This window comes from Pongo abelii, chromosome 12, assembly GCF_028885655.2.
Source record: "Pongo abelii isolate AG06213 chromosome 12, NHGRI_mPonAbe1-v2.0_pri, whole genome shotgun sequence".
In the NCBI taxonomy this organism is placed as follows: Eukaryota; Metazoa; Chordata; class Mammalia; order Primates; family Hominidae; genus Pongo; species Pongo abelii.
The window spans coordinates 38,291,871-38,305,281 of record NC_071997.2 but is presented as its reverse complement, the minus strand read 5'-3'; the positions used below and the strand labels follow the sequence as shown (position 1 = coordinate 38,305,281).

Genomic DNA, 13,411 nt, shown 5'->3' with positions numbered 1-13,411 from the left:
TAAACAACCCTCAGCTTAATTAAAAGTGGATATCCAAATTGTAGGCATATTTTAAAGGTCTTTATTTTCCTGTCTTCTTGGATCTTGTTTTGCTGGAAAAGGTTTTTTCTCAGTCAACTGAATTATTTTTCTCCATTTTGCCTTGCCACTTTTAATGCATATGTGAGAGAAGAGAGATCTCTGTTTTCCTCATGGAGCCCCAGGAATTAGAGGTAGATGGATCCCTCTCAAAATCTGTTTTTGTCTTCTGGCTATCCATGTTTATTAGGCCCTAGAGACTGCATGTTTTCTAGTCTTGCTCTTAAAGGGCTCCAGCAAGATGGCAAGAATCCAATTAGGAGATTGGCAAACAAAAAATCTTACTCCTACTGGATCCTTTTCTGCTTGTCTGTGTAGTTATATATGTGTTATGTCTGTAACTTCTATACAAAAGAGCTCTAATTAATTGACTTAAAGAAGAATAAGCACTTGGATCAAATATTTTTTGAAAGGAAAATAAAAGCTGTAGTACCTTTTAGTTCACATGACTTTAATCTTTGAGAAATAAAACTAGCCTTAAAGATTATTGGTAAAAAGCAGATGTCATCAGAATGTAAATTTTTGCCTAGGGTTAAAGGATGGTTTTGAATTTAATAAGATAAAGTTAAAACAAGTTCTGGAGGATTGTCTCATCTCACAAAAGAAATTCCAAGTGTTAACATAGTGACTAAATTGAAAAGGGTATTATTACATTGTTTTTCTGTAAATTGAGCATTGAAATAAAAGTACGACAAAGGGAGGCTGAGGCAGGTGGATCATCAGGTCAGGAAATCAAAACCATCCTGGCCAACATGGAGAAACCCCATCTCCACTAAAAATACAAAAAAAAATAGCCAGGCATGGTGGCGGGTACCTGTAGTCCCAGCTATCTGGGATACTGAGGCAGGAGAATGGCATGAACACTGGAGGCAGAGCTTGCAGTGAGCCGAGACAGTGCCACTGCACTCCAACCTGGGTGACAGAGTGAGACTCCATCTCAAAAAAAAAAAAAACAACAACAACGTACTCTTAAGACATGAATGTGCTCTTTGGCAACATTTTTAAAGGGTTATACAAGGTTTTTGTTTTTTAAAAAAAATTCTGCATCATCATTTTGGAAAAATAAATAACTTAGGGTAATCTGAAATCTTATTTTGTAACATCAAGTGTTTTAAACTTCTAACATATTTAACGGGCTTCCCAAAATCAAACTTCAGTTTCAAAATTCTCTTTCCTGACACCTGGCTTTTGGATGATACAGAAAGCTCCTACAGCATCCAGAAGATTGGTAAACAGGATTAGTTAACATGTTTAGGCACATGGGATTGCTAAAATTATGTTTAATCTTCTTTAGGTTATATTTTAGGGAATAATATTAATGTGTGTTCCAAAATTGTATGGGATTTCTAAAATTCTAATGTCTGAGTATACGCTATCAATCACAGTTAACATTGTTATGTTAAGTTATTGTAAACCATAGAGTTAACAAAACTTCCTTGTCAATCATGTTTCTGACAGTAACTACCCTAGACATTTTGTTATTCAGAGTCAATTGTTGTCTTGTTTTGATACTCTTCAATAAATGGTTTATAATCAGCTGTAGAACTTTAATAGGTGCTCTAAAATGTAAGTTTCTGATAACTTTGGAGATTGTGACATTGGAATAAAGAAAAAATTTACAGGAATTCTGAAGAGCTGAAATGTTCACAAATATCAAGCAAAACCAGAGTTAACTGAATGGACTGAACTAATAAAAAACTGAAGCAATTTGTTTGACTTTTGTGTGGAACATTGCTGATTCTTGTTTTGTTTTTTAGAGTCAAGGATACTTATTTTAAGCTATTTATGGCCTTTAAGAATTGATTAAGGTATACTCCTGTGAATCAAATTTGGAGCATATTTGCCTCTCCCTCTCTGCCTGGTTTCTTTGGAACCTGGAAGATAGTTGTGTGTATTCTTAACTTAAGGCAATATAGTTGTTTGCATCAGTGCAATAATAATCCCTTTTCTTTTGCAACAGGACACAATTGGAGAAAATGGTTGTTTTACTAAGGCTTTGACTGGAAGGGTATGCTTCCCTTTAAGGAGTCCAATTCAAATTGCAGAGCCAATAAAAGCCCCTTGGGAAAGCCAGCCTCATATCTTGTCTACACAGTCCCCATACAGGGTTCCTAACCTGCAGTGAGTAAAGACTGTCACTTTCTAACAGGCCCAGGAACCCTATGATCTTGGGACCTCAAGAAGAGAGGAGTTTACCCAACTCACAGGTATTTGAACATACAAACCCATAGCTGGGCTTTGCCTTAGAAACTCCTACCTGAGATTCCTTCTGGAACAGAGTTCCATCAAAGCCAATCTAAAAGGCCTATGTAAAAATAATAATGCTTACTATACTTTATGCAAATAAACAGGCCAAATATAAGACTAAAGTCTATTTTACAAACAATTCAATCTTATCATGATTTGTTTTTGAAAAAAACCAGAATGGCTGGGCACAGTGGTGCATGCCTGTAATCCCAGCACTTTGGGAGGTTGAGGCAGGTGGATCACCTGAGATCAGGAGTTTGAGAACAGCCTGTCCAACATGGTGAAACTCCTTCTCTATTAAAAATACAATTAGCTGGGCATGGTGGCATGTGCCTGTAATCCCAGCTACTGGATTGGCTGAGGTAGGAGAATCTCTTGAATCCGGGGGACGGAGGTTGCAGTGAACCGAGATTGCACCATTGCACTCCAGCCTGGATGACAGAGACTCCATCTCAAAAAAAAAAAAAAAAAAATGAGGACTGGAGACAGAGAAATTATGTTTCAAAATTTCTCATATAATTGTCATCAAATTGTAGACTCAATAGTTGTTTCTAAGTTTTTGCCTACATTTTAGACTAACCCTGCTTACTCCTGTGAACCAAGCAGTGATTGCCTACTGCAGCTCAGAGGGAACAAAAGGGGATGGGTAATGTAAGAATCTGGACCTATATTCTAGTTCTGAGCAATTATCCTGAAATTCCTGCCAGGTCATGAGAATAAATAGGGTGCCCATCACCCAGAGGTTACTTTTTGGGAAAGTAAGACCAAGGGAGCTGACCAAAGCAAAGCCTCATGCACCCAAATCTTAGCAAGCATAACTATAGTCACCAGTTATCTGAGTGTGTCACAGGACTCACCTCTCTTTTTAGTGGAGGACTCAATTCCGCAGTTTCAGCTTAGCATTCCACTTATAATAAGGAGTCCATTGAACCTCTCCTCACTTGGAGACAAATTTTTGTCCCACACTCAATTCCAGTCTTTGGGTCAAAGCCCTAGGAAAGAAAACTGGATCTGAGAGATCCAGAGGCAGATGATAGTAGAAGTTAAAAGGCACAACACAGGTGAACATGACTAATTCCTGCCAAAGAAGCCAAACAAGCCAAACCTTCCATTTCATGGACATAGTTCATGCTAGTATCCATGGTATAAATGAGGTCTAGGGAATTTGAAGGCTACTAACTGTAGGGGAGATAGGGTGTACGTGGGTAAGAGTGGATATTCCCACTCCCTAGGCCCCCCGTTAACATGGGTGAAAGCCACTTTGACACCCATGGGTGGCACCCTGTTGCAGTTGCCAGGACATCCTACATCAATAAGATGATGCATTCTGTGAACAGCCACCAAGACCTGTCAAGAAAGTGAAGCCAAAATGTAGAGAAAGATCACAGAAACTCTTGCAGAGGGCAATAAAATCAGCAAAGAAATTCATCATTGCTGAGGCATCTGCAGATTCTCTGTCCCTGAGAACTCTGAGACCACTTTTCCATTGGAAAAGGCTGGCTGAGCTGCCAGAAGCCCTTCTGAGAAAACAGGAGCCACCCCCACCCTTCACAGTGTTCAGTGGTCTGCATTAATGCGAAAACTGGACCTGTTGGTCAGGCAGCTTGCTGGTCTCCTGAGCTACTCTATTCACTGTGGTTCCTTTCATACCCTTATTACTGCCCGTGTGTGTTGAATATATTTCCCTGACTGTTGGTGTGTCCTCAGTGAACTGTGAATTCAGAGAGCATTTAATTGGCCATTGAGTTATTGTGGAACTTCCTGCAAAACCAGGCTGATTCTAACCTGGCAGGAGAGGAGCCGTTATAAACCTCAGTAACAGGGAAACTGGAGGTGAGCCTCGAGTGCACTGACATATAGACATGATATGAATTTCAAGTTGGAATCACAAGAGAGAATGTACATGTTTTAAACATAGACATTGCACAAACAATATTATAATTAGATATTGAGACATGGGTGTAGGGAGGCAGAAGATTAATAGGCAAATTAATGTTCTCACACTTCAGAGGATGGAGCCAATATGTAGTATAAAACCAAAATATTTTTATACAAATCTAGTATGCATAATATGATTTCAATTTGGGGACAAAGGATAATAATCCCTGATTCTTCAGATTTTGCACTGTAGTGAGAAGAGGAGCATCTAAAGGAATCACAATAGATTTTGTTATGAGAGAATTGTGATAGAGCTCTACAGAATGATATGGGAACTAAGAAAAGGCATTTAAACCAGAGGACAACTCAGGCTTCCTAACAGAGCAATTGCTTGGCTAAGACTCAGAGGAGAAGGAGAAGTAAGCCAGGACCAGAGGAGGGGGGCATGCATGACAGGAGGTAGAAGGGGTCAAGCACCCACACATACAGAGCCAGTGCAGGAGCTCAGGGCATATTGAGTTTGAGGGTCTGTGGAGAAAGATGTAAGGAGGAATTTTCAGTAGTAAGCAGCCTGTGCTTTGGGGATCATGCACACTTCAATGGCACTTGAAGTGATAGAGTCAAAGATTGGCCAGGACTCAGAGAGAGGCATGGAAAATGGGCTTAAAGATGAACAAGAGAAGAACGGGAACCCAGCCAGAACTTCTCCACTGGGCATCCCAGGGAGAATTATGTCTGAATATCCTAAAGGCAATGGTTTTTTTAATTGAACATGTATCTAGACCACTGTAAGGCCTGTCAAAACACAGGTTGCTGGGCCCCACAACGGGAGCTTCTGTTCTGGTGGGAGTGGGTGTGCCCAAGAAGTTGCATTTCTAACATTTCTAAGAAGTCTCCAGGTGATGCCTAAGCTGCTGATCTCAGGCCCGCACTTTGAGAACATTATCCCTAAGGCATCCATTATATGCAATAAATTGACTTCATTCCTATGCAGCAGAGAATGTTATTAATTATGTACTACCTTCAGAAAATTGGGAAAAATCATCCTGTTATGATCCCTCATTTTTTGTATTCTGGGGCTCAGACACAGAATCCTGGTAGGTAAAAACTGGAGGACTGAGATGAGGAGGACTAAGAGGAAGGAGGAGAATGGGAGTGGGGCCAACGGAGGCAAAAGGTTACAGCATCCAGGAGAAAAAGTCCACCCACAGGGCCAAGCCTGCCCAATATTAGGTAGAGAAGAATAAATGTCAGTTTTAAGTTAAGGGAATTAGGAGAACTGTGCAATCCTCATGTGCCACCCAGGGTTATTGCAAGAGCTCGATAAGATAGATAATTATTGTAGATAAAGCATTTGGTAAGCAAATACCAGTAGGCAAACACAAATTGTTACTGTTATTCTGCACTGCTAGGCTTTTCATCATTTGTACTGCTTTTCATCCACAATGGGACTTCATGGGGCTTCAATGAAGATGACATAGCAGAATCTTCAATGTTTGAATTATTATTAATGAAGAAATATAAATTCCCATTTTTATAATATTTAAGAGCATAAAGAAAGCATTTTCACCTGTATTATTTAATTGGATTTTAAAAAGTAATCCCTATTTAAAGAAGGAGTGTACTTGATTTCAGGCCCAGAACCGTGGGGTGTCTGGGAAAGGAACCATGTTTTTGGCTCCTGAGGCTGCAGAGTGCATCTCAGGTGACTTCTGAGAATTGGCCAGGATCAGCTCCAGTCCCCTGGCAGGGATGGCACCGAAGGCCTGCCTGTGGCCATGCACGTCCTGTGCTATCTGTTGTTTCCCTGTGTCCTCAGGAAAGTCAACTTGCAGAAACTATTAGGGTGCCTAGAGTCCCAGAACTGTCCACAGAGTTCTGGTGGCAGGTCTGGGCTTCCAGAAAGAAGTATTAGAGCAGGAGCCTGCCTGGAGCCCTTCCTGCTGGCTGCCCTGCCAGCTGTGCCCAGGCCAGGTCCGATCTGTGTGTGGGCCCCAGAGTCCGTAGCCTGGTTACTCTCCCCTTGGGAACCCTGTGTCCTGCTGTGCCCAGTGAGTGCTTGGCAGCCTTCCCTGAGCTGGGACCAGTGGAGGATTTTATCCCAAGCTAGGTGACAGTTTGTTCCTTCATTCTAAATGCAAAGTGTGCAGCGTTTTAACTTGGGCTCAGTGTCCCATTCAGGACACTGTATTTTCAAATCCCATACTGAGGTGCTTCACAGGGGTCTGACCAAATCTGAATCTTTTTAGCAAACCTTTCCAGCATTTCTTCAGAGAAGAGTGTTATCCTTCCAATCCTACCTCCTGACCTGCACAGCTGGGACCTCTCTTCCCAGTGTCTTGCTGTCGCTTCTTCAACACTCTGCAGACTTGTCCTGAATCTCACGCTTCAGGAATCAGTGCAGGTCCCCTTCCTGAGTTAATAAAAGGCTTTTGTTCAAATCAAAATTAGACTAATTTTCCTTCTTATTGTATTATTTATAGCAATAATAGGTCACATTTATTGACATGCTTAACTTAATGCACATACAAGACCTCACTTGTCCCAACAGCTATATAAAGCAGTTAATATCATGACTCCTGTGTCTCCAGTGAAACAGCTGTGGCTCAGAGAGATGAAGTGGTGGTTTCAAGGTCACAGGGCTGGTATGTGGCACAGCAAATTCAGCCTGAAACCCAAGTCTCAGCTCTAAACAGCCAGGCCATGCTGTCCTTCCAGGAACAGCCAGAGGCCTCTCCCTTCTCCTATGCCAGCTGCTTGGATGCTGGAGCACAGTGGCCTGACAACACGTGACCACCTTTAATCAACCACCATTCGTTGTGTACCTGTCCAATGAACACACTATCCTTTCAGTGAGGATGGAGTGTTATCTGACCTCAGGAACACTCTGCACCTTAGACTTGGTCTAAGTCTCCCTGGGACAAGCCTTATCTGTAAATCTATAATATTTATAATGATAATTTATAGTTGAAGGCCTGTGATAGGTGGAATGATGGCCCCCAAAGATATCCATATCCTAGTTACCAGAACCTGTGAATATGTTTGTCAGTTTGCTTCAAGTTTACATCTTGAGACTAGGGAGGAAAAAAACATGGCAAAAAGTTTTAAAATGCATTTTGGGGCTAAACTGCTCCATTTTGAGACTGGTTTGAAGTCTGGTGGAGGCTGGGGCAGAGCTAGAGTCTGGTTTTTTGAAAGCTGCATCTAGCAGGAAGTGAGGGGGAATGAGCAGGAAAGACCTTGAGCCATTGACCAGGCCCTTGGTGTTCCTGTGCCACATGGGCTAACGAGGTTGGATGGAGGCACAGGACACTGGCCTATGTTTCAGGAGACTGTCCCAGGCTCTCCACAGGTGCTGCAGCTCTGAGTCCCCTTTCCTCCTCCCTCCCAGCAGATTTAGTTTAATCTTTTCTCTGAACAAGAGTTTAGATTTTTTTTCAGATTTGCTGTTTGGCTTCTGTTCACAACTGTTAAAAAGTGTGAATCATCCATTTAAAACTGTCTTATTCAAAGCTTAATTTGTTATATATCTCAGCATCTGCCTTGGATAAATCTCTGATTGTACCAAAAGCTGCTATGTTCAAAGTCCAACATCCCATACATAAAGTATTGACTAATTAGTTCTGTCTGTGTAGCAGCTCTCACACCCGAGCCTGGCCCATGTTTAGAATGCATTAAGGGTGAGATATATTTTTTAAGCTGCCATGAAGTTGGAAAAAAAGGCCATGTTTCTCTGCATGTTCTTATTTTGATGTTGGTGCAATAATGTTGAAATTATTTGCAATTCAGTGTGTGGTACTCATGGCAGTACACGGCAATGGGTGGAAGTATTTTAGTTGAACATTATTATAATATTTGTAAGAATTTAAGCCCATTACTTTCTTGTCTGGTACCTAATTGGACTGCATTTAATTTATTTCTTCATCAATAAGCACTCATATATTATTTCTTGGTTATTTTATTGTTGTCAGTACTGACAACACAATTTACAAAAACTTTAAAAATTACACTTAAATAGAAACTTCATTGTTACTTTAAAGACTCATATAACAAATGATAGCCTTCCAGTTTCCATTCCATTCATCAGACATTTATTAAGCAGCTACCTTGGACCAGATACTGTTCCAAGTTTTTCAGTATCATCAGTGTTTTAGATAGATAGATAGATAGATATAAAATCCATGCCAATGAGCTGTAATTTTAGCCATAATCTTGGACAAGAAAGTAGTGAATTTATTTCCTTTAAGGACATGTATTTGTAAATAATTTTTATGCTGTGTCTTTGTGCTGGTGATATTTTGCAGTTGTCACAGTGACATAAAAAATTCCAAGGGGCAATCAGGCTAGCTCCCTAAGAATCACACTTTTAAACTCATGGTTTTAAAAAGTCTGGCCATTAAGTGCAATGATTAAGGTTAAATTTGTGTACCTTTTACCCAAGAGGTCGAAAGTTAGATTGTCCTCAGAGTCTCACTCATGAACAACACATTCAATTCACTATGGTGAAAGATGCTTGAATTTTGACCACCACCCCTGTCTTTAGACTCTTTAGCATCACTATAAAGGAATAGCTGAGGCTGGGAAATTTATTTTAAAAAATGTTTATTTGGCTCATAATTCTGCTGGCTGGAAGACTGGACACGTGGTGAGGGACTCAGACTGCTTCCACTTCTGGCAGAAGGTGAATGGGGTCAGTGCGTCCAAAAATCACATGGTGAGAAAGGAAGCAAGAGAAGGGAGTTTCCAGGCTCTTTTTAACAACCAACTCTTGTGGGAAGGAATAGAGCAAGAGCTCACTCACTCCTGGAGACGGTATTAATCTATTCCTGAGGGGTCTCCCGCTATCACCTTCTGTTAGACCCCACCTCCAAAATTTAGAATCACATGGGGTCAACATAAGTTTTGGAAGGGACAAATGTCCAAACCACGGCAATCTCTTTAACAGGGAATACTCATCCTGTACATTTTTCTATGTGAGATCCAACCATAACCTAGGCATGTCTTGTGAGAAAACAATGCTGGTAGAATTCTGAGATTCAGTCCACTGGATACCTGTGGGAGGCCTTGAATGTTGCCTTTGTAAATCATCTCTACTTCTGGCCGTGTGATTGTTGAGCAATGGGCAGAGGCTGAGAATGGTCTTCCTGGAGCCTCCAATTTAGGAGGGACAGGTAATCATAGTGAGCAAAGTGTAGAGTATGTTAGAAGAGATGATACTTGTCATGGAAATGATTAGGGCAGAATAACGGGAACCAGGAAGCACTGGATTGTAAGTAGAATGATCAGGGAAGACATGACTGAAATGGTGCTTTCTGGGTAAAGATTGAAGGAGATGAGGAGTGGGTCATGTAGCTGTTTGAGGGAAGAGCATTCTTGGCAGAGGGAAATGCCAGGCCAAAGTCTCAACGGCAGGACTACACTAGGTGAGTTCAAGGAAGAGTGGGAAGTCACTAGGTCTGAAGAGAAGTGAGTGTGCAGAGGGGTAGAAGGTGGTTAGAAAGGGACCTGGGGACAGGTGGTGGAGGACTGGAGGCTGTGATACAGTTCAGCTTAGACTGAATGGGATGGGGCACTGCTGTAGCATTTTGATCAGCACAATGATGTGATCCATTTAGAATCATATGGTGACTGGTTAATTATGACATAGAAGGAGGGATATTCATTAGGTTGTGATTGCAATTCTTCAGGGAAGACATGCCAGTGACTCAGAGGAGGGTGGTAACAGTAATGTTGAAAAGAAGAGGTCATGTTCTGGAATAGTTTGAAGTCAGAGCCAAATGATGTATGGATTGGATGTAGTGTGCAAGAGAGAGAGAAATAGAATAAGCTTTGGCTGAGCAACTGAAAAGATTGAGTTGCCTTTTAATTGAGATGAAGAAGACTGTGGGTGAATCAGGTTTGTGGGTTTGACTTTTTCTGTTTGAAATGTATATGAAACAAGGAAGTAGAGATATGAAGTAGGCAATTGGGCTGACAATTTAGGAATTCAGGGTTGAGATCTGAAGTGGAGATAAAAATTTGGAAGATGGCACCATGTTGTAGAAATTTAAAATCCATGTGAGAGAATGAGATTATCTAAGAAGTGAGCCAGAGAAAGAAGAGATAGAAAGCAGAAGTAACATAAAAGCTGTTATACTATTTAAGCTTTTTTCTCTGTTTTTATGATGTTTCTTTTATGAGGGTTATTTTTAAAATTTCTTTGCCACATGATTCTAATGAGTCCACTCTCTAGTTTTACAAAAACACATAATAATGTTCCTCAATATCTATATTCCACTATGCCACTGGACCTACCCAGCATTTAAAGGTACACTTGAGTGTTTATGAAACGTTCTTTTAATCTCCTGCTATATAAAAAGGAAAAGGTCAAAAATATTAACAGCTGATGCTGTGGAAATAATAAAGCAACTCAGAAGTAAATCACAAAGTTATCTGTGAAGGACATTGAATGTTTTATTGTAAATCTTTAACATAACTCAAAAATTATTAATAGTATTGGAGAATATGCAATCCTCATATTAGTTTACATTTCAAAATCAATTATTCATGTCAGAAAGCATGTTCAAATTTCTGTGAAAGTTTAGAAGAGATGTATCACAAAGAAAGGCATTTCAAATGCTCACACAGGACTTTTGGGAGAGAGGAGAGGGAAACCACATTAATTTAAACAAGAAAAGTTTAATATAGAGAATGATTAACTATAACAAGAGATTGGAGTAATGAGGTGTTGGCTAGTAAGAAGTAAAACTCTGAAGAATATAGGAATATCAAATATAAGGAAGAGCCACTATCCCTAGGGCTGAGATAGAGCAAGAGCTTCTCCGAAAACAACCTGTCTTCCCATGCCCGCCAGGACTGAGACCCAGACCTTATGGGAGAGGATGTGGCATGACTCATGGGACAACAGTGAAGCTACTGCGGTTCAGTTCTGGAAGAACTTGCTATACCCTCTGAAACTTGCAGGAAATCCACCCTCTAGGGTGTGGGGAAAGCTGTTCACAAGGATGTGTCTCTCTGGAGGCATCCTACTACAAAAGCATCCTGGGAGGAAGCTGGGGAAGCACTGGACGCCCCCACTGCAGGAGCTGGACACTGGGGAAGCCGTGCATGCTGCAGGAGTGGGACCTGGAGGAGCTGTCACAGTGGAGAAGAACCACGGGAGCCTGGCCAGTGAAAACCCTGAACCAGGAAGCAAAACTCTTTCCTCCTGCAATGTCTCTCCAGTGCTCTCTGCTGACAAGGTTTTAACATCACAGCAGCTGGCAAAGGAAAAATATTGAAAGGGTTCAGATTCAGTTTCGCAGAGCCGGCAGACAGTGAATTTGGACTGAGAAGCAATCAGTCGATTACTGGGCAGCATGGAAAAATTCATATGAGTTTGTGTAGTTTTATAAAATTATCAGAGTCTATCAAAAACACATTTTAAAAGTCACACACATCGTTAAATGCCAGAGCATTTCAATTACTATCTGAAGTTTTCATTACATTTTTATGTTCCAACAAACATGACATTTCCTGATATTTTGGCATAGTGTCAAAGTATTTTGAGTGATCAGACAGAAAATTTAGAAAATTGAAGTATTCCTTTTCTGAAGGAGTGTGTGTGTGTGTGTGTGTGTGTGTGTGTGTGTGTATGTATTTATTCTGTGGTAGTGGCATAACAACCACAAAGATTACATTTATTTGAAGAATTGTAAAATATACGTAACATATAATTTACTATTATTTTAACTATTTTTAAGTGTACTATTAAGTAGCTTTATGTACATTCACAATGTTGTGCAACCATCATCACCGTCCATTTCCAGAGCTTTTTCCATTATCCCAAACAGAAACTATACTCACTAAAAATGTCTCTACTACCTTTTCCTCCAATCTCTGGTAACTTCCCCCTTCTCTCTCCATAAATTTGACTATTCTAGGTGAGTCATAGAATGAGTGAGGTATTTTTCTGTCTCCAATTTTTTTGAAGAGTTTGAGAGGGGTTTTTGTTCGCCTTTAAATGTTCAGTGGAATATGCCACTGAAGCTATCTAGTTCTAGGCTTTTCTTTGTTCTCTTTATTAGCTATGAGTCTGTTCATATTTTCTATTCTTTCACAAGTCAGTTTAGTATATCGTGTGTTTCTAGGAACTTGTCTATTTCATCTAGGGTATCCAAGTTGTTCATGTACTGTCGTTCATAGTATTCTTCCATAATCATTTTTATTTCTATGAAATCAGTAGCAATGTCCCACTTTCATTTCTGATTTTAGTAATTTGAGTCTTTTCTTTTCTTAGTCAACCTGGCTAAATGTTTGTTAATTTTGCTGATCTTTTTGAATAACCAAATTTTGTTTCCATTGATTTTCTCTTTTTTCTATACTCTATTCTATCTCCACTCTTAATCATTATTTCCTTCCCTCTGCTAGTTCTGAGTTTAGTTTGCTTTTATTTTTATAATTTCTTAATATATATAAGTGCATGATTGACTTGAGATTTTTCTTCTTTTTCAATATATTTTTGTAGCCATTAATTTTTCATTTATCCTTGTTTTCACTGCATCCTGTAAATTTTGGATTCTCTATTTCTATTTTCTATTATGTCAATGTATTTCCCTTGTGGTCTCTTCTTTGACCCATTGGTTGTTTAAGAGTATGTTGTTTAATATTTGTGCATTTTCCAGTTTTTCTTCTGTTACTCATTTCTAGTTTGAATCCACTATGATTAAAAATATACTTGTATTATTTCAATCTTTTAAAATTTATTGAAACTTTTTTATGGTTTAATATGTGGCCCATCCTTAAGAATGTTCTTTGTGCATTTGAGAAAAAATGTGTATTCTTTTGTTGTTGTGTAGAGCACTTTTTAGACATCTTTTAGGGTCCTGAAATGTAGAAGAACCTCACTTTCAGGACAAGAATTCTTAGTCACATACTTAAGAGAAAATCTTCTAGCTTCAAGTGGGAGTAGAGATTATACTTTTTCTGTTTTGCTTTGATTATTGTTTATTTACTTTTTATCTTATCAGAATAATTCAGCTGCATGGCTAAAAGTCCAACATTGTAATTAAGGTCACTATCATTTATTATTTAGTCTATTGCAATCAATCATTTTCCTCCAGTTTGCACTCTTCCTGCTCTTTTGTTTATTCTCTATGCATAGTAAGCGTTTCACATGAATTACGTCATGTCATTCTCATGTTCAAAGCCCTCTTTGGCTTCCCAACAT

At 39.6% G+C, this 13,411-nt stretch overlaps 1 long non-coding RNA gene across 2 annotated transcripts in view; it reads left to right on the top strand.

Moving 5' to 3' along the window:
* LOC112132093 (uncharacterized) overlaps positions 1-13,411 on the top strand; it is a 117,179-nt gene that overhangs the window by 20,651 nt on the left and 83,117 nt on the right. The window contains exon 1 of one of the 2 annotated variants that reach the window (XR_008522269.1): positions 9,150-9,374. The exons of the other annotated variant lie outside the window; for it this stretch is intronic. This is a non-coding gene — a long non-coding RNA (uncharacterized LOC112132093). Of the gene's footprint in view, positions 1-9,149; positions 9,375-13,411 lie in introns of those variants that run through there. 2 annotated transcript variants of the gene reach the window in all.